This window comes from Camarhynchus parvulus, chromosome Z (assembly GCF_901933205.1).
Source record: "Camarhynchus parvulus chromosome Z, STF_HiC, whole genome shotgun sequence".
In the NCBI taxonomy this organism is placed as follows: Eukaryota; Metazoa; Chordata; class Aves; order Passeriformes; family Thraupidae; genus Camarhynchus; species Camarhynchus parvulus.
In genome coordinates, this window is record NC_044601.1 from 43,713,417 (window position 1) to 43,741,123 (window position 27,707).

Consider the following 27,707-nt stretch of genomic DNA (forward strand, 5'->3'; position numbering starts at 1 on the left):
GATGCTTACAGGCTCTTCAGGAGGACAGGCAGGGCAGGCAAAGCAGGGGTAGAGCATCGATAATAACAGAGGGACAAGAATGTATGGAGCTTAAAACTGGCAATAGCAAGATTGAGACCCTCTGGGTTAAGATCAAGGTATAAACAAATAATGAAGATGTCATCAGGGGAGGCTGCTATAGATCATACAAGCACAACAATGAGATCAATTCCTCAAGTAACCAAGGGAAACCCTAAAACTTTTCCTTATGGCAAAATTCAACCTGCCAGATGTTAATTAGGGAGCCCACACAGCTGGCACAATCAAGTGCAGGAAATTCTTAAAACATCTGGAGGCTACTTTGTGGTTCAAGTCCTAAGAGAGCTGGCTAGGAAAGATGCCCTCCTTGATTTCACGCTTGTTAACAGGGAGGGTCTCATGAGTGACACAGCGATCAGCGTCCATTCTTGGCCTCAGTGCCCACAAAATAATCAAGCTCAAAATCTGCTGACAGAAGGAAAAGTGCTGCAAAACCACAACTCTGGATGTGAGGAGAGCAGACTTCAGGCTGCTCAGGGAATCAGTCAGTAAGGTACCCTGGGAAAATGCTCTGCAGCTGCTGGGGTCTGTCAGTGCTGGTCACATTTTAAGCACCATCTTCTAAGGGCATAGGAAGAGGCAATTCCCAAATGCCAGAAGTCAAGCAGGTGAGGCAGAAGATGGCTTGGCTGAGCAGGAATCTTTTTGGGAGGTAGAGGCAAAAAAAGAAGGCGTAGGCTCATTAGAAGTAATGTCAGGTGACGTGGGAGAATTACAGAGATGCTGCTCCCCACTGCAGGGAGAAAATTTGTCATGATGAAGCTCAACCGGAGATGAAGCTGGCAACAGTTGAGGGGGACGTAAAAAGAGGGGTTCAAAATGCATTAATAGCATAAGACAGTGGAGAAATAACATTGTCCTCCTAGAGGATGAGAACAGTCACCTCACAAACAAGGACATGGACATGGCAGAGATATTTAATGCTTCCTTTACCTCTGTCCTCAATGCCAATGATGGATTAATGGGTCCCAGGGCCCTGAGTTGGAGGGCAGTGGCTATGAGAATGATCAACTCCCAGTTCCCCGTAAATCTTTAGGGCCCAATGGAATTCATCTGAGAATACTCAGAAGAGCTGGCTGATGTCATCACGAGACCTCTCTCAATGATTTTCTAATGAACTTGGGAATCCAGATAGGTCCCAGTTGACTGGAAGCTGGCTGACGTCCCAGTTTTCCGGAAGAGCAAGAAGGATGAGGCTGGAAACTCCAGGCCTGGCAGTCTCGCTTCAGTGACTGGCAAAATGATGGAGAATACTATTCTGGGAGGTATTGAAAAGCACCTGAAGGACAATGCAGTCATTGGTCACAGCCAACAGAGGTTCATGATGGGAAAGTCCTGCTTGTCAGAATTAACCTAATTTTATGACAGAGTAACCCACTTACTTGACCAAGGGAAGCCAGTTGATGCAATCCTTTTGGATTTTAGTGAAGGTTTCAATACTGCCTCTCACAGGATCCTTCTGGACAAAATGTCCAGCACACAGCTGGGTAAACACATCAAGTACTGGGTGAGCAAGTGGCTGATGGGTCAGGCACAAGGGGTTGCAGTGAATGGGGGGGCATCAGGCTAGTGACCTGCCGCGAGTGGAGTTCCACAGGGCTCCTCCTTAGGCCCTGTGCTCTTAAACACAGTATCACTGAATGGTTTGGGTTGGAAGGGACTTTTAAGATCATCTAGTTCCAACCTCCCTGCCATGGGCAGGTACCCCTTCCACTGGATCAGGTTGTTCAGAGCCCAGTCCAACCTGGCCTCGCACACTTGCAGAGATAGAGATCTTCAACTTCTCTGGTCAACCTGTGCCAGTGCTTCACCATCCCCACTGTAAAGAATTTCTTCCTAACAGCTAATCTAAACATAACTTCTTTAAGTTTAAAACCACTGCTCCTTGTCCCGCCACTGTGTGCCCATACAAAAAGTCTCTCTCCCTCATTTTTGTAAGGCCCCTTCTGATAGTCAAAGGCCACAATGGGGTCTCCCTGAAATATCCTCTTATCCATGCTGAAAACCCCTGCTCTTTCCGCCTTCCTTCACAGGAGAGGTGCTCTGTCTAAGCTTCTTCAAGGCCATCCTCTGGACCCACTCCAACAGGTCCATGTCTTTCTTATACTGGAAACCCAACACCTGGACACAGCACTCCAGGTAGGGTCCCATGAAGGAAGAGTAGAGGGGGACAACCACCTCCCTCACTCTGTGAGCTACACTTCCTTTGCTGCAACACAGGATGCAGTTGGCTTTTTAGGCTGGAATTGCTGGCTTACCTCCGCAAAAGACTTTGAAGAAGGACTTAAAGGGATACTACTTTTGCAGATGATACAATAGGGGGAGGAGCTGTTGACTCCTCCAAAGGCAAAGAGACTCTACAGAGAAACTTAGAAAAATAGGAAGATTTGGCCATCACCAAAGGTATGAAGTTTAACAAAGCCAAATGCCAAATCCTGTGCCTGAGATGGGGTAACCCTTGATATACAGACTGGGGAATGAGATGCTGGAAAGCAGTGCCATGGAAAGGGACCTGGAGCTCCTGGTCAACAGAAGGCTGAATATGAATCAGCAGTGCCCTGGCAGCCATGAGAGCCAAGTGTGGCCTGAGGGCATCAGGGACAGCATGGCCAGCCAGGCAAGGGAGAGGATTGTCCTGCTGTGCTCTGCACTGGGGCAGCCTCACCTCGAGTGCTGGGGGCAGCTCTGGGTGCCACAATAAGAGAGAGATAAAGCTACTGGAGAGTGTCCAAAGGAGGGCCACAAAGGTGGTGGAAGGCCCAAACCGTAAGTACCAAAGAGCAGCTGAGGTAATTTGGCTTGTTCAGCCTGGAGAAGACAAGACTGAGGGAAGACCTCACTGCAGTCTACAACTTCCTTATGAGGTAAAGAGGAGGGACAGACAATGTCACTCTGTCTCTTCTATGTGGTGACCAAAAGTCACCAATGTCACTGTGTCTCTTCTATGACTGGACCTAAAATAATGACCCTGTCAGAAGCTCTGCCACAAGAGTTTAGGTAGGATATCAGGAAAAGACTCTTCATCCAGAGGTTTTTTGGGCACTGGAATGGGCTCCCCAGGGAAGTGGTCATGCCACCAAGCCTGACAGAGGTCTCTGGCACCTGGTGTTGTTCTTGTGGTGCCCTGTGGAGTGGCAGGAGCTGGACTCAATGATCCTTTTGGGTGACTTCCAGCTCAGGATATTCTGTGACTCTATGACTTGCTATCTTGGGATCCTGTTTCCTTGCAAGGTAAAACACAGAGATGCCTATGAAGCTTCTCAGTTCAAAACTCTAGAGTCACTAATTAGTCCTCTACAACTCCACAACATGACCACAAAAGGAATCAACTTATCAAATGTTCACAACTGCAAACACCGTACCATCCTCTAAGAGGCCTGTGTTTTGTATGAAGGACAACACACATTTCCATACAACAAAAAGTTTCTACATGTTTCAATCACGATATTGCAAAATCTAAGACTGACACTCTCACAGCTGAGTCATGCACTATATGCATCATAAAAAAAATTCAATCCATTTAACAAAGCAGATGACTAGCACCACCACTACAATCCAGAATAATGTATACAGAACCATAACACAACCAATAATAAAAGTTCTATCAGTATACAGTATCCCAAAATATCTTATTTCACAAAAGACATCTACCTATACCCATGCATTAAAATGGGTATTAAAATCTTTCTCTCTATTCACCTACTCATCCTATTTCAAATTCAACTCGTAATTCTCATAAAAACTAGCTCCAGTCTCAAGTACATTAGTTACACTGCCATTTACAAATACATTAAACATATCCTGCATGCAAATTTGAAAAATTCAGAATTTTTTCTGATAGAATAGCAAGTGTCCAAACTACGAAAAACAGTAACTATCAGAGGTGAATGTCTGCATCACTTGCACCAGACCAAGTCCCCTCATCACCTTTCTCTGAGCAAAGATACATCTCACATAACTGGAAATTGTCTTAAACAGATTTGTATTCAGATATTTTATACGTCAGAGAAAAAGAAAAAAAAAGTAATTTATAAAACCTATATCGGGGAATATAAAGTATTGGAAAACACTACTTAAATTCAAGTAATAAACTCTGTCCGAAGACAGTCATGGAAATAAAGCGACAAAGCAATTTTCTCTGGCAACAGTAGCCCACAAAATTTTAAAAAAATGCCACTGACCTCAACCAGAACACAGAATGGGCCTCCCAACAAAGTACCTGTTCACAGAAATCACCTGCTAAAAAGTTTATAGTTTGACATGTTTCAAAAATAGCTTCGTTTGTATTTATTAAGTCTGAGATTGTACCCCATAGAAATTAGAGACCCTGCTCTCATCAACATTCAGCAAAAGCTAGATATCTAATTCATTTAGGCCTTTATGAAAGTCTCATTGAAGTCAAAGGAAAAATCTACAAAAAACAACAGGTTCAAAAGTCGCCGAGTTCCGTGCAGATAGTATTGGTACTATTTTGGCTAAATTCTGGTGCCTGCAATGAAAAAAGCAGTATGAAGCCAACTCCCTGCCAAAAGCCAGTGCTGACCTATTTCTTTGGACTGCTTTTTATTGAGTAGTGCCTGTTAGAATTAAAAAGCAAGGGGGAAGGAGAAGCAAAAAAAAAAGTAAATGTTTCCAACAAATTACAAGACTATAGTGAAACGAAAAAAAAATTTAAAATACCATCCTGTTGTTCTAAATTATGAGGCTCTTGGGCCTGATTCTTGAACACACTACATGCTGTTCAATTGTTTTTCAAGTGTCCAATCTTACAGTTTCCTCAAAACGCTCACTGGAGTAGTATTATTCACATGACTTCAAATAGGATGGGGGTTTTTTCCTGAACCGTAATCCTTTACCACTCTTAGATCTATTTACATCAACATGACCAATTTTCTTTTGTGAACCACTCCAGATGAACTACTACAATTGAATCAGTTGTGGTGAATCACATGGCTCTTCGTGTGGTCTCAGAGATTTCTCCACCTCTGCTGGACACAACCAGAGCTAAGACAGGGAAATAAAGAAGGCATCTTTCATATGTCAGAATAACTTTAGCCAGATCCAAATACAGCCACAAAACCAAGAGCCAAAGATTAAGGGAGACTTAGGATCTCTGCTCAATTATTTCTAGATCAAACAGTTTAGGACAGTGAATATCTGCACTGTGAACAATTTGAAATAACAGCCTCTAAGCATAAATGTTTCTCCACTATCATTTTATATACATATAGAAAGTTTTGTAGATCTAACTAATTCACTGTACAATATGGTCTTCATCGGTTCAACGTTTCTATTACACACATTTTGGTATAAACCTGCTACAAACCCACAGGTAACAAAGGCAGGGATTTTTTTCACATGAGGAAGTATTAGTAGATCCCAAATGAAAACACAGCAGGTAAAAAACCATTTGCATTACTTTGGAATTCAGGACCAGCTGTACACCCAAAAAGATCCAGGGATTACACACTGCTTTGACAGGGCACACACCAAGTCTAAGAACAGATGAAGCAGTAAGTATTTATAATTCTTCTAGCTAGTTCCCTTCACCATCCAATATAACTTCTGCCTTTCCTCTCAACCTAAATTGAACCTCAGCCAGGATGTTTTGGCCACATCTCCTGCCTTGGATATGCAGTGGAAAGTAACGAAACTATACCGCTTAGAGCTTATGAAATATGGACCCACACAACAGCCACACAGACATTGCAAAGTGTAACTTTGTCTTCACAAGAGAAATAGTTACAATCTACTTCTCCCCACACATTTCCAACTGCAGTCAGGATTCACAGCTGGCTTTGAAAAGATAAACTGTAAACTTGTGATACACTGTAGGCTACAGGAGTTATCTTTATTATACTACCACAGAAAACATGGAATTATACTGTCAGTGATTTGTATTACTTGCATAATCTGCTAACTATAATCAAATTAATACGCTCAAAGTAGAAGAGCTGATTAGTAATCATAGCTCATCATCGCTAAATAACTTATCACACTTAGAAGCAAATCAGTGTTTTGTATTGTACAACTTCACAGGACACTGCTTTACCTTTTATCATAATTTAATTACTGCCATTTCATTAAATGACAATTCAATCAATAAACAGGTTTACATGCAACAACAAAAATCAGAGAGAAGACTCAAATCTTCAACTAACATATACCAGAGTTATTAGTTCATATAAGAAAAGCCAAATACACTAACATGTGCCTTTGCATGCTCACTTATGTCATGTCAGTGTTACCTGAAAACCTTTTATGCAAGGGCATCTGTAGTTTAAAATACTAACCACAGAACCAGAAATGCTGAACCTTAATTACTTATCCAGACACCTAGGCCAGAAGAAAAAAACCTCTGCAACACTCCTTTAGCTGCATGTCTAGCTCTCTGCCAGAAACTGCAGAGAGCATCCCCATACAACTCGCTAAACAGGTGGAATGCTTAAAGGAGAAATTTCATTGTGGAGTCATGCAGCATGAAACAGTTTAGGATGACAGTCAGTACTCCTCACCTTGAAATATTCTTGTAGACATTCTTACTCCTACTGTATAGATATTTCAGCTTTACACGAAGTTCAGCTTTTCTCAGCTGCTCTAGCTTATAGCCTACCCTCTCAGGAAAAACTTAACATCAGCAGCAAAAATGACTTGTTAACAGCTGGGAGCTGAAAGTACTCCAGACTGTCAAAAAGCATAATCACAAATCGGAGTGCACACAAGTTAGGCTGAGCTACGCTGCCAGACTTTACTGTGAAGACACTACAGCACAGACATATGATCCTTTCTGATAGCTTTGCTGCAGAAGACAGTAGCCTTCAGCAAAAGAAGAGAGCAGATAGCTACAGTCAAAAGTTTAACTGCCATCAGACAATGTCCAAGATCAATCCCACATTTGCTACATATGTAGATTCCATTGTAAATTTCAAGCACAGAAAACTGATACAGGACACTACTGAATGGTCATGGATTAAGTTTTCATACTGTGAGCTTTACTACAGGTATTAACCACAGTTATTGAACACAGTCTTCTCATCTGTTTCTAAATAAAAAGCCGTAAGAGATGCAGGCGAGAGGAACGCACCACATTACCAACAGGCCTTGGCTTTACTTAAGCAGGGAAGAAGAGGACAAAGAAGGGAGAAAATTGTTTTAAATACAAGTTACTTGTATGTAAAATATATATTTACTGTAAAAACAAACTTATCATTTTAACATTTTCTCCAATGTCCCGCCTCTAAATGATCCACCTAGGTGTTCAAACTGTGAAGTGATAAATAGGAAATATTCTCTGCCAACTGGAGACAAACAGGAAAATGTTAATGCCTAATAAGTACTGACTTTATACAGGTGTCACAAAAAAAGAAAACCATTTTCAGTATTAGTCTTCTCATTCTACTGTATTTACAAACTATCAAAGCTGTATTTAAGAAAGCTTTACTTCCTTCCCTTATTCATCCTTCTCTTATTTTATCTTGGAAATAAGACATGAGCTTTTCTCTAATGCCAATTTTATGACAAATGATCTTTATGCCATAATGTTGTGTTTACTATTCCAGTAGAGAATCAAAAAAAACCTCAACCTAATCTGATAAAGTCCAAAAGTGATGGAGGTCCAGGAAACACCTACTACACATAGAGAATTCTGGCAGAAGCAGGAAACACACAGAAATGTAATAGACATTTTGTGGAGTAATTTGCAAAAATATTCTAAACCATACAAAGAATGAGGAGTTTTCTTCTGAAAAGGATCACTTGTAGTTCACAGCAATATTACTCATCAGGACGACAAAAAACCAGAGGTAAAGTGTAGACATTTTTTAAGTTGCTACTGTGCACATTTTGACCTTAACTTCAAAAGTACAACAAAACCTGAGAAATATATATATGGAGACGGTAATTTCAAACACACCTTTGTCACGAATATATGTAATATAGGTATGCGAGCTGAAGGACTTTTTCTCCTGTCAATTTTCAAGCCTCAGGTGTTGGTGAAAGCACTTTTCAAACTTGACAAGAAACGTTCATAGACTACCTCGGAAATTAACAAAAGATCTAAGACCGCTTTGAACACAGTCTTTTGGCACATGATCCATGCAACACCACAGAAATACCAGTCTTAAAGCTGAGAAATAACTCCTGAGAGAAATAATGTTTTTAATGAAGATTTACTCTCACCTCTGGCAAGTCCACATATGCTGTATGATCCACTCTAAATTTTAAAAGCTCACTATCCAAACAGTCTTTTTGCTTTCTATTACTGACATATACATATATTTATACAGACATAAAAACCTGCCTTGAGGCAAGCCTATCCTTCTGAAACACTACTTTTTTTCCTTAGAATCACAAAAGGACAAAAGAAACAAAGTCAGAGACAGTAATAGGGCAATTAGGTTCGGAAAGAGAAAGTGTGCCCGTATTTGCACAACAATAGTAACTTGCACAGAGGAGACTGCCCCACCTCGATCAAGTAACTGGTAGACTACCAAAGGAATTAAATTCTGGTATAGTGTTTATCGTTTGGGTCTTAGGGTCTGTGGTTAAAACCACTTAACACTTCAGAACGTTAAAGCAAAACAGGAGAGAACGCAAACGGAACAATGTCGTGTCACAGACTCCAGATCGATTCTCCAACGAAAGCATGCTGAACCCAGCAGAAAAAAACCCGACCAAATAAAAAACCGAAAAACCAACAACTTTTTTTCTTCAATTCTTCAGCTAGTTACTTACTTGCATATTCATATTCATTTAAATATTCATAAAAATACATCCTGAAAAAAACAGCGTTTGCCTAACATTCGGTAAGTCCGACTATCAAATGTATGAACCAGATATCAAAAAAAACCAAATTCGGTACGATGTATGTAATCTGCAGACACTTATACACTCCCTTTACTTGACCATAACGCAAGCTCAGAGAAAAAAAACAAAACAAAAAACGACCCAAGTCAATCGTTAAACTGTAACTTCAGATCGAGTTAGAAGAGCTGTAACTTTTCCAGCCGTGCGCAGTTTGTAGTTCCACCATTATAAATTTAAGAGAGGAGGAGACAACGTAAGAAACTCCATTTCTGCACCGTGAACACAAGGAAGAGCCGCGGCGGAGGACTCGCGACCCGAGAGCTCGGGGGGCAGCGGGGCAAGGCGGCCGCTCCCTCCCTCCCTCCCTCCCTCCCTCCCTCGGCGGCAGCACCGCTGCTCTTCCCTCGGGTGCTCGGGCCCTGCAGGACGAGCGGGCGCAGGCCTCGGCGCCGGGCCGCCCGCCGCCTCCCCCGCGAAGGCGCCGGGGCGGGCGCGCACAACCAGCAGGGCCCTGTTTTTCCCCCTCCAGCCTTTCTGGAAAGTTTTCTCCCCGGCCGACAGGCTGTAAAACGTCCCTGCCTGGAAATGCGGCCCCGCTGCTGCCTGCCCCCGCCCCTCCGCGAAGCAGCGGGTGCGCTGCTGACGGCGCTGCCCGTGCACGGCCCCGTACCTCGGCCGCAGGCAGGCGGGCGGGCGGCCGGGCGAGCAGCCGGGTCATGCCTCAGGGCTGGGCTGGGCCCGTCTCCCCGCCTCTCCTTCCCTCCGCCACCATGTCACGCCGACCAAACATGTCTGTGCGCCTGTGTGTGGCGGCGGTGACTTCCTGATCCGCCGCCGCTTGCACAGGCGGAGGGACGAGAAAGGCCACCCACCCTCCTATCCTCCCCCCGCCGCCGCCGCCGCTGCCTCCCGCCTCTGCCCCGCAGCGGCCCGGGGACGGGCTCCGCTGCCCTCCGGCCCCGCCCGGCAGCTGGCTGCAGCAGCGCTCTGCCGCCCACCCCCGCCTCCGGCTGGGCACAGAACTTTTCCAGGTGCCAAACACCGCCGTCCCCTCTCCCGACATAGGGGCAGGCGAGCCGCAGCTACCGGAGCATCCGCGCGCGTTTGCATCCTCACTCCCGCCCGGCTGGGTTAAAAAAAATAAATTTCCGCGCACACCGGAAATAAAACGCTTTTTTGCTTGGCAGGCGATTCCAAAATTGTAAGCGCATGTTTTGTGCTACTCTGCTTGGAGGTGGGGAGGAGGAGGGGGGCGAATTTCTGCAGGGAAAACGGGAGGGGTACGACGACATGCAAGCTATTTTGGGAAGTAAACCGCGACACCGTTACAGCAGGAGTGACTGTACAGTTAAAAACAAGAGACCGAAAAGCAACAGGAGCCGCAGCCCTGTTGGGCTAAAGTCCCAGCCCCCGCTTCTTCCCCCTCCCCGGTGTGTGCAATGTTTGTGACAGGCAGGCAGCGATGATCCGGATCATGGCCTCCCTGGCTCTGCCGGGGAATGCCGCTACTCTCCTCGCAGGCGAGACCGCTCCCCCATGCACCATGTTCCTCCCTCCCCATGCCTCCCCACTTCCCTTCGCTCGGCTGGGTCTGCGCCAGCGTGTGCCACGGCAGACAAACAGCCCCACCGCACCGCGCTCTGCTGCCTCCGGACACCCTGAACTTCACCCTGCGACCCCCGGCAGCTGCAGCGGAGCCTTCCCCGGCCCGTCCGTCTGGGCTGTCGCTCCCCAAGGATCTATTTCTCCCGTGGCCGCTTTGCCCGCAGCCCGTGACACGCTCGCTGGGCGGCAAGACCGAGAGTGCCGCTGACTCACGAGTCAGCCACCGGCGACTCCGTGGGGGTTCTGTCGCTCCCACTCCGACGATCTGCATCGTGATTATTACAGAATCATACCGGATCAAAACTTTCTTCTCTCCACCCACTGGGGGATATAAATATTCGGGAGGGCCGGGCGCCGGGGAAGGTGGGGAGAGGAAGCAGGTGGCACGGCGGCGGCTGGGACCGGCGGGGCCGTGCGCGGGGAAGGGGAGCGATGGGGAGAGGGAAGGTGGGCACGGTGCGAGCCGGCACAGCCGGTGACAATAAAGGACAGTGCCGGGCACGGGGAGCTGATGGGGTTGGACCGAGTTGCAAGTTGTATTTACCTTCCGCCCGGGCGGAGCGCCGTGCTGACTGTCGCTCCTCTCCCCCCTCAGTGAGTCACCCAAGTCCAGAACCGGAGCGAGGGACTAGATTACAAACATGACTTCATTGATGACAGCCATTCCCTCCTCTTCTTCCCAAACTCCTGCCCCTCCTCCGGCCCCCCTTCACGGACGCCACTGCTCAGGCAGCGATGTTGCCATTGGTCTACCAGGCAGGGAGTGCCCGCCCCCTTGCGTAGAAGGGGCAGTTCTATTGGCCTGGGGGGCTGTCGCTCAGCCGGGAGGTCGGAGGGGGCGGAGGTGTGCAAGCGCGCGTGGGGCGGGGTGCGCTGCGCTCCGCGGCGCTGTGCGCAGGGCGAGCGCTACGCTCCCGCGCTGGCCGCGCAGCGGTGGCGGCTTGCGCTCCCTTCGAGTGCCGCCGCCGCGCTCCCGCGCCCCTCCCAGCTCGCCTCTGCGGTGCGGAGAGAGGGGCAGGACCTCTTTCCCCACGAAGGCGGCAGCAGGGCGCGGGCGGCGCTCGCGGGAGTAGTTTGGGGAAGAGGTGAAGAAGGTGCTGGAACTGCGCCGTTACTCTGCCCCGCTGGAGGGGCGGGGAGGAGCCGGTCTGACGGGCCTGGGATCAGCTGTGTCTGGCTGTTGGGAGTGAGTGTGTGTGCGTGTGCGTGCCCAGGGCGGGTGTCTCCCTCCCCTTAAAAAAAAAACACGTGGTGGGGAAAACTTACACCCCGTCCCCTGTCTCCGGTAGCAGAGGGCGAGAGCTCTCCAGCGAGAGAGCATTCCAGCGGAACCGGCCTGTCAGGCCGGCTCCGGCTCCAGCAGCGGCGCCGAGGCTGCCCGCAGCCCCTCGCGGTGCAGGGCCGGGGCGGCTGCCGGGGCATCGGCGGATAGAGCGAGCCCCCGTGAAGAACCGTGGACCTCTTTTTTTGCGGGATTGGGAGGGAAAATAGTGTAGTTGTGTTTGGTCTGTCTTGCTGGCTGCCGTTTGACTAGTTTTTTTAAGTTGGTTTGGAAGGACGCTTTCCAGTTCCGTATCCTAGTGTCGGTTTCTTTGGGATTTTTTTGTTTGTTTTGGTTTTATTCTTCTTTGTTGTTGTTTGAGTTTTGGTTGTTTTTTGGGGTGGTTTTTTTTTAATGGTTTAGATGGTTTACGTGGTCTGCAGCAGGGGCTGCAGAGCCCTCATGTTTTTTGTACAAGCTATACTTGCTCATGTAACTGGCGACTAAGTACTTCATTAAAATAATGGGTCCACCTGTCTGAGGGTTTGTTGTTTCTTCTTGAACGCGGGGTGTAGAGATAAAAAAAATACAGCCAGACTACTGTACTACATGTTACAGGTAGTTATATTTTTTTTAAGATCATGTCATATGGGTGGTATTTTCCATTCTGAAAGTAAAATTCCACTTTGTACGGTGGAGCAAGAATGTTCTTAGGAACCTAAGTAAAATTAGTAGCTACTACAGAAGCTGAGGTGTGAGGTGCTGTGTTGTGATCTGGTGGAGTAGTTAGAGACCTGAAGCAGTGTAGCACCAAATGCACTTTGTGGTCTTAAAGTAACAGATATTGTTTACATGGTGTTTAGCTTGGAGCTCTTTTTATTGTTCAAATCACCAATTTACAATGCTGGCAATACCGTGTTAATTACTACTGTTCCTGTAGTTTTCCAGCTTAATCGGCTTTATCTTATTTTTTATGCAAATGACCAAAATGCTGAAAGATAGGTGTGTAAGAATCAGTGCTAACTGGACAACACAAAGTATCAATAAAGTAAAAAGTTTAAAAGGCTGTATTTTCAATTCACCATTGTCAGTGAAAAATATTTACTTGGGAACAAAATCAAAGAAATTGAATCATTCAAATCTTAATATACAAAATAACTTAGGTCATTATGTAAATATTTTGATCCACTTGTAATTTATAGCTTTGGTTTTAGCTTTGTCTTAAGCTGCAAACTGGTGTCTAAGAGATAAAAGAATGTAGTTAACATTCTTGGAACATTATGCTAATAGAAATGAAAGGGGTAAAGAGATGCTTTTTGATTATATTTTTTTTTTAATACCCTTTTCTTAATACTGAAACTCTCATTAGGCAGTCATTTGCGTTTGTGGTTTGTTTTTCCTCCTCCATTCCCCAGTGTAAATCTGAGGACTGTTTGCCTTTTCTCTCTGCAGAAGAGAAAACAAACATTAAATAATGGAAGGGAAGCTTTCTTTCAAAACAGCTCAACTGTTTGCTGGATTCAGCAACACTCAAACCATTCTAAACGAGGTCAACCCATTCTTTTTGTTAGAAAGCATACAAAGAAGAAAAAGAAATAAAAAGTTAATCTTTTAGGCAAAAGAAAAAAGGTTCACTTGACTCTGGAATAGATGCACTATATTTAGTTAATGATTATATTTATTTTGGGAAGGTTGCACTAGCCAATTTCATTTTGTGAGAGCATGAACATGCCTGTTGCTGGTGTCAGTCTGAAGGCTTTTTCTTTCTCTGTTTTGATTAAGTACCATTGAATCTCATTGTAATCCAGCTGGAGGGCACGGGAAGCATGAGAGTTTTTTTGTCAAGGGAGGCATGTTCACCTGATATGAAAATCTTAATTGGGTCAGTAAGGCTTCCCTATATGAGACTTAAGTAGCTGAAGCTTTGTGCATAATGAATATGTAAAAATGATGAATAGTCACATGCTATAGGATAAATTTGTTTTCCCCCTGTTAATTTATCTTACATTACAAAAGGAAGAAAAGATGAGGGTCCTTGAATTAATGGTTTGGATGTGGCCGTTAATGGTAAATAGCATGTAAAATTTTCAAACTAGATGAGGTACCACTACAAAAAGAGGTTTGTCTTTAACTAGCTAGATATGTTGTTGTAGAACTAAAGCTTGTTTATTTGAAGAATGATACCAACATACTAAGTCTGTTTAGAAACCAATGTGTTGGTGGTACTCTTGCAGAGACACTTCTGCCAAAAGGAGGTCATTGCCACCTGGGAGTTGCAGTTGTTTACTGCAACCTCACCATTACCACCTTGAAACCCCTGCTGTAACAGTTAGGGCTGCTATTTCTGGGTTTGCTACCAATTGTCTGCCAGAGACAATTGCACTCACTGCAACAGAAATAGCAGAAAATATTATATTTTAGTATTTCAGCTGCTTTAGCCTGCGTGGCATGTGAAAAGGGGCTACAGCTAAAACATTCCAAGAGGATGGCTTTATGCTCAGGCTTCTGCATAAAAATGTTCTTTCACGTGTCCAGGTAAATCATAAAGAAGTTGACTTGCCATCCTCAAGTCCATGGGCTCTGATGGTTTCCTTCACACCTGTGAACGCTGAAGGAACTAGTAGACATGATTGCTGTCAGATCTTTGAAAGGTCATGGCAGTTAGGAGAGGTGCCACAATACTAGAGGAAATGAAGTACCACCCTGATCTTCAAAGGGGGCAAGAAGGAGATCCCAGAGAGCTACAGGCCAATCAGTCTCATTTAATCCCTGAAAAAGTAATTAAATATTTCATCCTGGAGACCACCTCCACACATGTGGTGGACACAAAGATGATCAAGAGTAGTCAGCATGCTTAACAACCTGATTCCCGTCTATGCTGAGACAGCTACCTGGGTGGATGAGAGGGAAGAGCAGTGGATGTTTACCTGGACTTTGAGCAAGGATTTTGACATTATCTCTGGTGTTATTCTCATAGACAAGCTCAGGAAGTATGGGCTAGGTGAGTGGACAGTGAAGTACAACCTCACTGACCACTCATTTCAGCCCAGTTTTCCTGAGCTTGAACCGCAGATCCCCGAGGGTTGTAATCAGTGGCACAGGATCTCCTTGGAGGCCTGTCTTTAGTGGTGCTCCCAAGGATTCAGTACTGGTCCAGTATTGTTTAACTTGTTCGTCAGTGACTTGGATCAAGAGGCAGATGCCTCCTCAGTGAGTTCACTGACAAACACAAAGCTGGAAGGAGTGGAGAGAGAGAGCTGTGCAACTCTTCAGAGTGACCTCAACAGCTTGAATAGGTGGGCATAGAGGAACTGTCTGCAATTCAACATGTCCAGTTCTGGGCTCCTCAGGACAAGAGAGGCATCTAGCTCCTGGAGCTTGTCCATCTGAGATGGGGGTTGGAGCATCCCCGCTGGGACAGGGCCTATTCAGTCTGGAGAAGACTCACAGAAGATCACGTCAATATATATAAGTATCTGATGGATGGAGCCAAGTTCTTCTTAGTAATGCCGAGTAATGGGCAGAAACTGGAACATAGAAACATCCACCTGAACGTGAGGAAGAAATTCTCTGCTAATTGAGCACTGGGGCAGGCTGCCCAGAGCAGTTGTGGAGTTTCCTTCCTTAGAGTACTCAAAAGTAGTCTAGACAAAATTCTGACTGCCATGCTTTAGGGGATCCTGCTTGACCTAGGAGGCTATGACCTCCAGTGGTCTTCTCCTGACCTGTCTGTTAAAGGGGAGCAATACTTTCCATGAAGTAGGTGAATCCTGGAGGGAAGGTTACTCTTTAACCATCTGTTGTTGTGCTGCTTGTAATGATATGAATATATGATACTCAGTTGTATGTAGAGTGTATATCAGCCTGGTATGATTGACAACAAAATCAATTGGAGCTGGTTCAAGCTTTTCCTTCTCTTGTGGAAAAGTTAATTACTATTTAATTTAAAAGTAAAACTTATGCTCAAATACAACTGTTATGAATGTGCTTGTACTCATGTCCCTTTCCCCTTAGTCTTTTTTTTCTGGAGACACATTCATCTATCTGCATTCATAGGTTTAAAAGATAGAACCTGTTTCAAAGTAGCTTCATTTGCTCTAACCTCTCAAGGTATTTTTGTGAGTGTTATGTCGAAAAGACAATATTCAAGTGTGATCTTTTCAAGGCTTAATAGAGGTTATTATCAATCTTCTTGGTCAAAAGATCCTTTCTGAATACATTCCAGAATAAAGCTGGTGTGTGAGGAAGGTGAGCTGGCTTGCAGAGATAATCCACTACTGTTCCTATTTATTTTGTAGTTCTCTAAAATTCTAGAATTTGGTTTGATGTCATATGTTACAGGAGAGGAGAAGTACACTGTGTTATCTCTTTCTCCCTTTGTTCTTTTCAGGCTGCCATTGTACTTCCCGAGCAAATAGTACCAGTTTTGTGTGTATGTTTTTACAAGAATAACACTTGACACTTGATTTTTTAAAATTTTATCTTAATGGTCTCTGAGCCTCTGCAATTTCTCAACATCCATTTCAGTTCCAATCCTCTCTTCTGCAGTGCTCACCAAATCCCACTAGCTTCGTGTCAGCTGCAGATTTTGTAAACTTTCTCATTAGTGAAGAAGTTTAAAAGACTTTTGAAGATAACCATGCCTAGAATGGATTTCTCTGGTACTCTGAAGTGTCCTCAGTTGTTAAGCATTCGTTCCAGGGTGTTGACCTGTTGCCGTTCTGGCATCCCATTATCTTCTTGTGTGCCTGTAGTAAGATGATTTGTTTTCTAGTTCTGCCTCTTCCTGGCCTGTTACACAGCCTGCTGGATGTGGTCAAATGTCTTCTGTTCAGTGGAGCAAACCCAGAATTCTGAACTAAAGCCTGATTTCTTAGAGAATCTGTTTTGCTGTTCTTCCTGTGGTTAATAATGCTCCTATGGCAAATGTGAATTTACCCATCTTTAAATATCCTATGAATTTGCCTCTTAAGTACAAGAGGCAGGTAGAATCTATCATTATTAACTTACTCTGGTGTTCCTTTTTAGAATCATGCTAATTACAGGGCAGTGTCAGAATACATGAAGAAAAGTACCGCTGTAAAATTTTGAATGTACTAGATCGTGAAAAATAATTTCTTTGCTGTATGATTACAAAGACTATGGTGATTCATTTTAATCCAAGTGAAAAACAAGTATGGAGGACAATGAGGTTTTTCTTCAAATAAGGCTCAAGTCAAGCCACTATTCAAAGAATGTCATATATTACATACATGTAATGTATATTCTAATTTGGAATATGCTATTAGGTTAGAAAGGGAAACTGTCTAGGCAGTGAATACTGTTGGCCTTTGAAAAGCATGACTTGCCCGAAAATTTTGTATAAACCACATCTACACACCAGGAAAATCTTATGACTGTTCGATGAGTAGAATTTCCCAAAATTTGTTGTTTTCTCTTCCACTTTTCTTTCCTCCAATCAAATTCGAGTTGTGTTCCTCTCTTTTTTTCTCACAAGTGTTTATCTTTGTACTTTTCTCCTTCCTTCTTTACAGTTACCTATTTTTTTTTAATTTGCTTTTTATTCCAGAATTTTTTTCCTTCATCAGTGCTGTTTATGCCAGTGTTACAGACAGTGACTACAAAGTGAAATTGCACTATATAAAAAATACTCATTTTTATAAGCTACTAGTCACCATTTAAACAATGTTTGAGAACAAATTAGGAGCAACTTTCTTATCTTGAACTACAGACTTTGGTTTTGCCCAGATGCAAGCATGTTTAAGACAGTGGAATCTAAGTAGAGCTAACTGCTGTTAACAGGACTTTCATCCTCCCTAAAATGTGTTCTTTGTCATACTTAAATTCATTATATGAAAGGGAATATTCTTGTCCTGGCAACTAGGAAAAAAATTAAAAGGCACAGACAGAAAAAGAAACTCTAATTCTCATTCTCTGAAGAGAAAATGTAGAGATTTTTTGTTTGTTTTCACAGTATTTTTCTAGGTCCTGTTTCGTGTGTGCTTAGTTTTCAGATTACAAGATTGTGAATCCACAAGCAAGTCACAGGTTGTATCAATATTTTTTTCCTAATTCTTGAGCAGTAGAATATGTTTGCAACTTCTCAGTCATGGTATATTTTCACGTAATGCAATAACAACTGAATACAATTAGAACTTTCTGGTAAATTTTATAAATCAGTGCTCTGTATGAATTAGCAGAATATTGTGAAGTTCTCTCCTACCTAAATGTGTAACATCTGAAACAAGTCCTGGAATGTCTCATTAGCCTTCTTATCTCAGAAATGTATTTTATCAAAAATCAGCCTGGTGAGTATGATGATAAGGGAAAACAACAGTAAAATGGGGAGGGAAATGGTCTGCTAAGAGAGAATTGTTTCAGTATTTCTTTAAATGTTGCAAGGGCAATTTTGTTGTGTACTATAACAGAGTTTTCCCAGATGAATGACTGCTAGCTGCTCAGTTACACAATTTGATCAGAAGTACCAAAGGCATATAGCAGATCTAGGATGAATAAGTTTTTCTAGAGGCTATCAAACACCTGGATAAATTGGAGCCATCTCTGCTGCTACTCAGCTTGCAGAGTAATGACCAGATAAAGCCTTGAGGGCGTTCATAAGGGTGTTCTGTCTGTGCTCCCCTGTGAGCTCATTGCTAACTGCTATAGGTAAGTAGGACTCTGGAGATATTTTTATTTTCTATTTATACTTCTTCCTTACTAAATCAGTTGCATGAACATGAAAAACAGCTACTCAAGAAGGAAGGTATGCAATTTAAGATGCAGAGTTTTGTTTTCAGCTGGTCTTGTCAATATGCAGACTCTTTCTAAATTAGTGTTCACACTCTGGTTAGGATACAATAATAGTTTGCTTCTGTTTAGCTTTGAACAAGTGATCTTGAAGCCAAAATAAATCGTTCATCAGAGGATGGTGTACAGGACAGGCCATTCAGTAATGCTAATGGAAGAAGTAAATACCAACTTTCTGCAACTATTTTTTACATTAGTCACTGCTTCTAGCAGTCTGCTTACACAACTATTCATATTGCCACTTTTAACACAGAAATTCAGATAAATCAGGTTAATTTTGACTGGTAAAGTTAATTGGGTATGCTGGATATGACCCTACATCCCAGAAGGCCAAATGTGTACTAGCCTGTATGCAAAGTAGTGTGGTCAGCAGGCAGAAGCTCTCCCCCTCTGCTCTGCTCTGCTCTGCTCTGGTGAGACCCCACCTGCAGGGCTGCATCAGTTCTGGGGTCCCAGCACAGGAATGACATGGAACTGTTGGCGTGAGTCCAGAGGATGCTACTAAGCCGATAGAGGGATGGAGCACCTCTTCTGTTAGGAAAGGCTGAGAGGATTGTGTTTGTTCAGCCTGGAGAAGAGAAGGCTTTGAAGTGACCTCATTGCAGCCTTCCAGTACCTGAAGGGAGCCTGCAAGAAAGATGTAGAAAGACTTTTTACAAGGACAGGTAAAAGGGGCAATGATTTCCAACTGAAAGACAGGAGGTTTAGATTAGATACTAGGAAGAAATTCTTTCTTGTGAACGCAGTGAGGCATTAGAACAGGTTGCCTGCAGTAGCTGTTGATGTCCCTTCACTGGAAGAGTTCAAGGTGGGTTTGGATGGCACTCGGAACAACCTGTTCTAGTGAAAGGTGGTGCTGCCCATGGCAGGAGTTGGAATTAGATAATTTTTAAGGCTCATTTCAACCCAGGCCATTTTATGATTCTATGATATGAACCAACACATTGCATTTTGGCAAAGTAATGCTGCTTCAGACTATGTTTTTGACGTGTTACAGAAAACTTCATTCTTCACAAGAAATGTGATAGGTGAAGGCAACTTTTAATCCCACAAAAAGATGATTTCAGAAAAAAATTATCCAGTCATAAACAGGATAGCATACAAGGGATTAATAACTGTGAAGAAATTGTAAGTTCGCGTAGTCTAGCTTAGCCAGAAACATTTCTGTGTTGCGAAGTTACCTGTGTTCCTTTTAGAAATCCCAATGATTTCTAAATCATTGTTTTTCAGCCTCTTTATATGTTTCCTACTTTATTGCATATAAATTCTGCTACTTAGCTTGCAAGAGTGTTGTGTTCATTGTTACAGCAGCTTTGCCTGCTGTCTTGTCTGAGAGCTAGAGGCTGTTTGGCCTTTTCAATCTTGTTCAGTGACCTGTGCATGTTAAACTTAATGGCAGTTAAAAAGCATTGTTTTAATACATGGTGTTTTAATCTAGCTGTGTAATGTACTTGAGTTAACTCGTTATCATGTGCTTGACAGCTCTGGATAGAATAGAATAGTGATGATGATACTTACTGTCCAGTTTGTCTTGTGCAATAAAAGGTAAGCTAGCTGAGACAGCTAGGAGGTAGTTAGCCTCTGGCAAAGAAAGTTCTCAGAGAAGCTATAGCTCTATACTGTCTTCATACCTTGGAAAAATCTTTATACTTTCACAGACTTATGCATAAATGCAGAAAAAAAATGTCTGTCAGTAGATGAAATTTTGAGGTTTAGCACAGATTATTCTCACTAGCTTTGCTAGAGATCTCCTATGAAAAATTACTAAACTCTTCAAGATTCTACTAGGCTCAAATAGTGCTTCTCTCATTACAGCTCTGACAGAAATTTTAGTAGTTTGAAATAAAATATTTTAATAGGACACTACCCCTTGGGTAGGCTTCCTCTCCAATAAATCATAAAACATGTTCCTGGAGTTGGTCTATTAGATTCTTAAATGTCTGTGGAGATTAAACTATCGGGTCTATGTTTGATGGTGCTGTTCCAATTTAACCTGTGATAGCTGAGGTGTGGGTATGGCGCTGCTGCTTAAGCCAAAACATGCAGTGGTTTTTGCTGTGGGGCTTTGTGGATGTCTAGGGATATGGAGACTGTCACTGCCAACTTCACAAAGTCACCCTGTGCTTTCCATGAAGAGAAAATTTAGCCTGTTGAAAAGACTTTACATCATGGGATGCTCCATTGTCCTGGCTGGCAGGAGCAGAATGGTGTGTTAGTAATGTCTAACTGCTGCAACAGTTTGCTGCAATGCTTATGAGTCAGAGCCCTATGTCCTTTGCCATGCACTCTTTAATACTCAGGTGGAAAATAATGGATGTGTGAGACTGTTATCACAATCAAAACATTGTGTTCTTGTCCACCTGATTTTTTTTACTTTATTTTATTTTTAGGATTTTTAAAAGCCTTCATCAGTCTGAAAGCCTCTAACTGTCTCAAGTATAGATGTATCTAGCCTCATGGTTTTCAATTATTTTCCTAAAATAGAGAATAATCAGAATCCCTTTTTAATGAAAAACTGTCAGTAATGAAAAAAGTTAGGGCTATAAACTTTATTTTTTAATGCTTTTTGTAACTAAAGGAGCAGAATTGGATACTACTTTTAAACAGTGTTAAAATAATCTGTTTCTGATAAGAAGATATTCAGAGGAGTTAGAAGCTTGTAGCACAGAACTTATCAATGGTTTTCAAATATTTCTGTTATCAACTGTCATGAAACAATTTTTTTCCAACTTTCACTTCCTCTAGAGCATATAAAACACGTGCAGTTAACCAGCCATTCTGAATTTCTGAAAATTTACAACTTACTGAAAATATCTGTGACTTTTCTGCAAAATTAATGAGGACTTTTTCCACTGTAAGATTTGTACAGAATGGTGTGCTCAGAGCAATAACAAAATAGAGCAAAACAACTGTGAGGTTAATCCCTGTAGCAGAGAGTGGGAATCTGGCAAAAAGTTGTCATCTCTTGTTGCCTATCTAGTTATAGAGGTGTTATAAAGTGTCTTAAATGACATAAGAGTTCTTGAAGAATATTAATATTAGACAATAAGGAGAAAGATTCAACTAAATCATAACATACTAGTATCTGGAAGAAAGTAGATAAATTTAATACCTCTGTGTTAATTTTTTCAGGATAAAAGATGAAAATAGCAAGGAAAATAAGCCATCATGCAAGTGTGGATTTGTACTGGAGAGATGTTTGTCTAATAGGGGTTTAACTCTAGAGCACTTGCTAATTTCAGTAAATGTAAAGGGATGCATTTAAATGGGTCATCTCTGATTAGAAGTTTGGAAAGCAGAATGATTCCATTCCAGGGAGGCCAATAAGCTAAGTAAACATACAGGCCTTAGTTACAAAGGGCTTGATATTAATATTCTGGGTGATAAAACTAGCTTGATACATTGTTGTTATATTGTCCATAGTGCTTATAATTTTGTCAGTTGTTTCCTGTATTATTTATTGGCCCATTGTGTTTACTTCTTACTTAGCAGGGCAAATTGATTTTTCTAGGTGTGTCAGGGGTACAATCCTCTGCCTCACTATTGCCTTCATGCATTCTAATATGTGCTAACAATATCACTAAGACAGTGGCTGTACAACTTTTGCCCCTGACTGCCATCTGCCTTTTCACCAGGCTCAGTATTGTGAATAAATTATTGAGCAAAGCAGGCTGTCAGTGTGGTATGCCTGGGTATAAGTGTGTGTTGACATTTAGGTTCAGGAATGTTCATATGTGTGGTGTACAGACTGGTAAGCAGCGCAGATGCATAATTGTATTAAACTTTCTCAGGAGTCTTTCAAGAAACACAGAAAACCTGAATTCTGCTGGTGAACTACTGAACCTCTTCTAAGACTGGATGCATTAAGAATAATTAACAAGGAAGAAAACAAATTTGTGAGTGGATAGATGCAAGCAGACTAAGAAGAATAGGAAGACAACCATCCCTCCCCTGACCAAATAAAGTGACATTTTAAAGGTAACTGGAAACCATTACTGGAGTGCTGTGTAAGAAAATCCCAGGGACAAGGAAACAAATGTAATCAGTTACAAAAAATAAGCTATTATAGCCCTAGATGTAAGGGATATTATGACAAAATAACCCCCAAGCTAGCAACAGTTTAGTTGGAGATGCAGTTGTGTAAGGACTGAAACAGGTATGGACCACATGGAAGTCTCTTGCAAAGCATTCATTATCCTGCACTATTGTAAACAAACCAAGCTATTTTTTTATTAGAAAATTATTAGGGGCATTATTATTATTAATTAATTGGAATTTATTATCATAAATTGTCTTTTTTGTGAAAGAGGAGATAATGGTTCTTGCAACAGGAAAATTGTTTTGAAGTAATGATAAGAGTTATGTCTCCTCTCTTTCAGCAGCTCTTCCCACATCACTCCCACTACATTCAGCCATTGCCCTGCCTGTTCAGGAGAACTTGCAAGAGACTAAGTTTGCTACTTCTGCCGTGGTGTAGGACAACCAGGAGAAGAAAAAAACGTGGTGCTTTTGTTAATCCTGTTTGCTTCTGCTGCTGCCTTGCATCCCTCCAACTCTTTCCTCAGAAGCCAAGGTTATGCGAGTAGCAAGTAAAACCAACTCTTCAGGTTGCATAGGTTGCTGAAACAACTGATTATTTCTGTCTTATCCCAAATAAAGCAGGTTGTTTGCTTTTCTGAATTGCTTCCTACTTTGCCTGGGCCAAAAGCTATTTTTTTCACTTGAGACTCTGAACAGGCTGCATTTTAGAAAGAGCTATGTTCAGAGCAATCTAAATAAAGGTTGCACAGGCATGTCTGTTTCTGAAGCCACTGCACAGAGGGAGGGCTTTCCAGAAGAACCCCTGAGAGCAAAGGTGTGGCACAAATCCTTGCACAGGGCATATCCAAACTGGAAGGTTAACCCTAAATACACTAGCAGCATGCTAAATTCAGAAACCATCCCAAAAGTTAAATAGAAATTGTCCACTTAGAAACTGATTGGCTAGTTGGGCAGACTTCTAGCTAGTCTTGTTGCCTGGGGAATTGGCCTGCAAAACCTGTGTTTGTCACAGCATAGAATTTCTAAATAAAGGAGTTGGACCTTATGCATGAGTAAGGGCAGTAGCAGCAAGTTGTCATTCCAGCCCAGCTATCAAAAACTTGTGGACTGTTGGAGAATAACTCAATTACACTGGGTTTCACTGCTACCTAGTCAGCATCCACAGAGAATAACATTGACAGGATGTGAAACTGTGTTACTCTGGCAAGTCTAGGGATAAGGCTCCATTATCAGCATCATTGATGTATCCATTGCTATTCCTTGATTCCAGTACATCACCCATTAAACATGCAAAATTTTGGCTGCTTTGAAGAATGAAGGGTCCCCCAAAATATTGGTCCTTCTACATACCCATTCTGTTTCCTATACCTGTTTCCTGTGGGTTAGAGTGAATGGGGTTTTTTATTTGTTTTGTGGGGGGCTTGTCCATATTTTTTGTTTGTTTGTTTATTTGTTTTTTTGTAAGTCTGCCTTTAAATATACATGAAACTTGATTAATTGCGTCTGTGTTCCTAGCTGGAGCTGGTCTGCCTAGAAGAAAAATGGCCTTTTTCTTGCATGAGAGAGGAGCTGAGGATGCACAAGAGAAGGTAAGAGTAAGAGAAAAGTCATAATGGGAATAAGAAACAAACCAAGTTAAAACTAAATTATGGGAAAATATTCAGGCCAAGGAATGTAAAATGGAGATTCCTGGCAGTTAGTGGGAAGCACATTTGACTGGGCCAGTTCTTTTGCCTCCTCATGGCTGGTGCAGGTTTTTCAGGTAGCTAGCATATAACTTTAACTTCTATGCTTTGTTTCATCTGATAGGCGTACTTGGAACACCCTGTATAAGCAACTTCGCACAGAAGCAATTATGATTGTAGTTGGTTACGGGATGATCTTAGGGATAAAGAAGACTTAGTAGAGATTGTAAACAAGTAGTATTTTTATCGTGCTACTGTGGCTCACGTATGCTATTATTTTTTGTTATGGTTAAAGGAGTGTTATAACAATTTAAGAAACAAGTGCGTTAATGCTGCTGCAATTGTGGAGAGGCTGAATCGAGGGTTAAGGCAATCCACCTTCAGAGATCTCAAATTTCAGTCATTATGAAAGTGCTTTTTACCAGGCACAGCTTATTCATTTCAAGGATTATGTTGTTGTGGAATTTTACTCAAGAAACAGTTTGGCTATTAGCAGACACTGGCGAGTAGAATATCTCTTGTCACAAGGACTGTGATTGTGATAGCTACCACAAGCAATGCAACAGACCATACAACCTGCGCATCAGTTTAGGAGTGGAGGTCTGCAGTTATATTGAAGATTTTATTTAATGGCCAGGCTTTGCCACAGGCCGTCTGGAAAATCAAAGCATTGGTTTCAAATTGGCAAAAAAATTGGCAAAGGTGTTAGCACAGATGACTTGAAAGGTCATACACTGAACCTTTTCTACTTTGTTTCTGAAAGTACATGTGTTAATCTGGGTTTGTCCCTCTTTGGAAATTCTTTTATTTTTAACTCAGGTAACAGCAAATTATTTGCTGCCAAAGCATTATGGATCTATGCTGCACATAGCTACCATATTTTCTTGTCCTGACAAATACTACTTTCACTGGTTTTTTTTGTACCTTGGCTTAAAGAAAGTGGCATTAAATTGCATTGGAAGCTAAACTGAGTAGACTATATTGATACTCCTGTTCAGATCCCTTATACTGGCCTTCTTTTTATGTACTCCTGGCATATGGAGCCATGTTAACGTGTGATGGTAGAATTTCTAGCTAAGCATGCCATGATGGTGCATTTTCTCCCCCAGTAGTTCCTTACATCTACAATTACACTGTGGAGAATAATATTCTTGTGCTGAAAATGTAATTTGGCCAAACACCTGAATTCTTGAAAGTTAGATAATCTCCACTTTGAAAGCACAAAGACAGCATGCAATTTCCCTGAAAGAAAGAATAATATAGTGGTAGATACATGGACAGTACATGGAGGTCAACTCTTTATCCAATGATCTAGGTCACAGAAATATTGCATTTGTGTTGATAGAGTGAATTGCCTCTTTCAGCTCGATAATTTGCATTAATTACTTGATGGGAGGAAGAGGGATATTTTGAAGGCATTCTGTAAAATAACCATGGTCAACAAGACTTTTGACAGGTAGGTTTAAATACTTGTAGTTTTAAATTTGGGTTCTCTTTAGTAAAAATTCTTTAGAAAACAAGCTGTCCAAGAAGAGATAGTGAAAATAAATAGTGACTTATCTTACCCTTATAGCGATTTGCTGAGTAACGTCACGAGGTGGAAGTGTTTGTAGGAGGATGCACTTTGGTTTCAAATACAAACAGGTTTTGTAAACATACTCAAATCACTGTGCACATGGCAGCTTTGTTTGCTCCTAGAACCTATGCTAGATTGGTTATATATTAGAAATCTCATGCAACAGTTACATTATTGTGCAATTAATATCTTTAAAGGTTTGCTAAAATACTTTGCAGGTTTTCTTCTCATACCACAGAAGTTCTGCTATCCTTCCAATCATAGATTTTTGCACTACAAAGTTATTTTGGTGCACTCTCCAAAAAGCACATTACAAGTGTGCTACCGTATAGGCCCTTGCTGGCTTGCCTGCTAGCTGGATGCTGGCTGGCTATCTGTGACTGTTCAGTTCCAAAAGAGCCATTTTGTGGTTGTAGGGTTTGGGGTTTTTTTTGCAGTATGATTCACAATCCACTTTCTTCAAGATCCACCACCCACAGCTACTTTTTGGCTAAATTCAGGACTGAAAAGGGGGGACCCAGTAGTGACTTAGTCACTTCTGTTGTGTGCCAACAAGTTGCTCGTTTGCTGATTACCCACCTGCTTTTGATCTGGATTATATCCAGACCTGCTCCAGCTGGCCAGAGAATGGGAATGTCAGCTGTAGTCAAGGATACCTGCAAAGCACTGAGAGCTGCAGCAAAGCATCTTTGAAGAGAAGCACAGGGAAAGGCAAATTAAAGGGAAGGCAAGGCAAAAACAGAGGCAAGGAGCCAATTTCTGATCTCAGCATCACTGATGTCACCAATACAAATTTGGTCCACAGAGTGCTGAGGAAATGAGAATAGAAATAGGTCAGAGGGAAAGGTGACAGACTAACACAGGTGACAGCAAGGGGAAAATTAATCATGTCTCAACTGTAATCTTTATGGCTACTCTGCTTTAACACTTGAAATGTCTCTTACTCATCCAAGAGCATAAAATTAATAAAATCTTTTCTACAGTCTGCTTGTATTTCATAGCACCTCCAGACAGGAATTTTTACTAGTGATGCATCCATCTGCAGATTCATTTGAAAAGCAACATGCTTTTCAGATCTAATGAAAAGGAAAAGGTTTAAATCTCCTCATGTTTCAAGTGAAATCCTATAGTAACAAGCATACTTATACTTAAGATCTTCTTTCTTGTAGTGTTCTACACATTTCTAAAGTTGCTTAATTTGCTGATGAATACCAACAAGTTTCAACTATTCTTTAGAACATGTTTTTGTAGAAAATTGCAGCAAACACACAAAAATTGTCTTCCTGAAATATTTTCTTTTGAAATTGGTCATGCAACTCTATTGGTGAATCAAAAAAGATGAAAATAAATGTTAAGTTTGCTGGAAGGATTTTTTAGTTGTTTCACTAGACTATTCATTCTGAAACTAGTTTTTCTTCTTCTAAAGTAAGGAACAGAAAATATGCATGAACAACCGCTCACCTGCTTTCAAGTATTATTCAATCTAAAAAAGTTATGCTTAATTATTTGTTTACAGTGAGTCCATTCTAAATTCTTTAATTTTTTGAGCATTTGCCCCTGGAAAGTTGTTGATTTGTTGAGTTTTTTCATGTGTTTTGGTTTGGTTTTTGGATTTTTTTTGGTAGATTGACCGACAATCATAAAACTAAGGCAAATAGTCTATTTCATGTGTCTAGGTACCACAAGGGTTAATATCATTCAGTATGATAATATACATTGCAGTTATTGACTTTCACTAAGGAGAAATAAGGCTTTGGAATTCTTTGTCCTCTTGAATAGCACTATGATTTTTGGGAGTGTTTGAGAAGTCCCGCTGAACTGAGGGAAAGGCAGCAATGTCTTATATTCC

At 42.0% G+C, this 27,707-nt stretch overlaps 1 protein-coding gene and 1 long non-coding RNA gene across 7 annotated transcripts in view; one reads left to right on the forward strand and one right to left on the reverse strand.

The window, feature by feature from the left end:
- SMARCA2 (SWI/SNF related, matrix associated, actin dependent regulator of chromatin, subfamily a, member 2) overlaps window positions 1-11,217 on the reverse strand; it is a 117,432-nt gene extending 106,215 nt beyond the window's left edge. For 2 of the 5 annotated variants that reach the window (XM_030969247.1, XM_030969242.1), the window contains exon 1: window positions 11,033-11,217. The gene's annotated coding sequence lies outside the window, so the exon portion shown is untranslated. Of the gene's footprint in view, window positions 1-9,553; window positions 9,755-9,969; window positions 10,028-10,701; window positions 10,805-11,032 lie in introns of those variants that run through there. The other 3 variants (XM_030969246.1, XM_030969245.1, XM_030969243.1) reach the window with 3 other exon arrangements.
- A 157-nt stretch (window positions 11,218-11,374) lies between these two features.
- On the forward strand, window positions 11,375-24,186 carry LOC115915812. Of its 2 annotated transcripts, none has more exons than XR_004061525.1 (4): window positions 11,375-11,674; window positions 22,348-22,534; window positions 22,936-23,129; window positions 24,113-24,186. It is a non-coding gene; the product is annotated as an uncharacterized LOC115915812 (long non-coding RNA). The 2 variants fall into 2 exon arrangements; XR_004061526.1 differs by having other exon boundaries at window positions 11,375-11,582.
- The last annotated feature ends 3,521 nt before the right edge of the window (window positions 24,187-27,707 follow it).